This window comes from Penaeus vannamei, chromosome 36, assembly GCF_042767895.1.
Source record: "Penaeus vannamei isolate JL-2024 chromosome 36, ASM4276789v1, whole genome shotgun sequence".
Taxonomy (NCBI): domain Eukaryota; kingdom Metazoa; phylum Arthropoda; class Malacostraca; order Decapoda; family Penaeidae; genus Penaeus; species Penaeus vannamei.
Window position 1 is genome coordinate 19,923,241 of NC_091584.1, and position 2,500 is coordinate 19,925,740.

Sequence of the window (2,500 nt, forward strand, 5' to 3'; positions counted from 1 at the left end):
AATAATAATAATAATAATAATAATAATAATATTAATAATAATAATAATGATAATAATAATAATAACAAAATAATTATAACATAATAATAATAATAATAATAATAATAATAATAATAATGATAATAATAATAATGATGATGATGATAATGATAATAATAATGATGATGATGATAATAATAATGATATGTTGATAATAATTATGTTCATGATCATGCTGAAGATCATGATTATAGATAGGATAACAATAATAACAGCAACGACAATTAGATTGATGATAATAGTGATAATAGTAATGATAATGATAATATTACTAGTACTACTACTGATAATGATAATATTAATTATGTTGATAATAATGATAATGCTGATAATGATAATAATAGTAGTAATGATAATAATAATAGAAATAAAGATATATTTGATAATGATAATAATACCAATATCATTAATTTCATTATCATTATAATATCATTTTTTCATATCTTAATCTCGTTTTATTTCCTATATATCGTAATTTTTTTCCCAAACTCGAATTCTACCTGGTAGGCTGAGCTGCAGTTTCCACGTCGCCTTTTTTTTTTACTGTCACGCTAGTCGTTATTACCTATTTGATGATTAAGGACTCGTCCCCTTATCGATTACTTTGCCCCATATTCTCTCATTATCCCTATTTCCCCTTATTATCTTTATCATCAGTGTCAATGCCCTCATGTGTATTCTGGTTCCTTGAGTTGCCAGATGCATTGTTTCTTGGTTTGTTTAGGTTTCTTCTGTTGGTAAATCTCGGTTGCCATCAATTTAAGGTTCGTTAAAATAAACTTTTGATTTCATTTTCTCTTTCCAGGAATCCTCATGCTAGAATACATTTTGATTTTTCTTATTGTTCTTCTTATTCTTATTCTTATTTCTTCTTATTCTTATTCTTATTTCTTATTATTATTATGATCATTATCATTATTACTGTTATCATCATTATTGCTATTATCATTATCATTATTATTGCTATTATTATTACTATTATCATTATTATCATTATTATTATCATTATAATTATTATTAACATGTTATTACTATTATCATTATTATTATTATTATCATTATTATTATTATTATTATTATTATTATTATTATTGTTGTTGTTGTTGTTGTTGTTGTTGTTGTTGTTGTTGTTGTTGTTGTTATTATCATTATTATTATTATCATCATTACTATTGTTATCATTATCATCATTATTGGTATTGTTATTATTATTATTATTATCATCATCATTACTATTAGTATTATCATTATTACCATTATTGGTATTGTTATTATTATTATTATTATCATCATCATTACTATTAGTATTATCATTTTTATTATCATTGTTATCATTACTATCAGTATCATTATCATCATTACCATTATCTGTATTATTATCAGTATTGTTATCAGTATTATTATTCCAGTTGTTGGTAAAGACAGCATGTGTATAAAGCGAAGACCTAGCATCTGTATTGGCGACGAGGTTGTCATAGTACCGGTTTGTCAAAATTGTGCGAGGCCCGACCCAATGAATATTCATATATACGGACATGCATGTACACAGAAATGACTGCATATCTTTATCTTTCTGATAGATATACATTTAGTCATTCATTAATTCTGTTATTATGCATGTCTAGACTGATAGATATGTATCTATTCATTCATGTAAACGAACATGCATGTACACAGAAATAACTGCTCATCTGTCTATATATCTGATAGATATACACTTAGTTATCTATCTCTCCGCTTATTATGCATGTCAAGACTGATAGATATGCATTTATTTATGTGTATATGCACATATATAATAAATATTCACTGTGTCTGCCTTCGAACAGTTTTAACAAACCGGCCGATAGTGTATTTTTAGGTCAAGAAGAACATCAATGGTATAACACATCCTCATCATTAGATTAATGTTAAATAATAACTACATAGATCTGCGTAATGGTGATGATGATGAGGATGAGGATGAGGATGATGAGGATGATGATGATGGTGATGGTGAAGATGATGATGGTAATGATGATGATGGTGGTAGTGGTGATGATGATGACAATGTTGATGATTGATGATGATGTTGACAGTCCCCGCGGTGGGGGTTCGAATCCCTGTCAGAGAGGTTATAAATTCTTGAAAATCCTTAAAAAAGGCACACTGGTATTTGCAAATTCGAGTCCTTAGTGTATAAAAGATATAAACCAGTTTTGCACATAACTTTAAGATCCTTTAAAAAAGAATAAATAAACAAAAAAAAGGTACACTGGTAATTGCAAATTCGAGTCCTCGGTGCAGGAAGGATAGAACCCAGTTCTGCACATTACTTATAAATCCTTTAATAAGGCACGCTGCTATTTGCAAATTCGTGTCCTCAGTGAAAGATGTAAACCAGTTCTCAACATGACTTGAAAATCCTTAAAAAAAGAGGCACACTGATATTTGCACATTCGAGTCCTCAGTGTATAAAAGA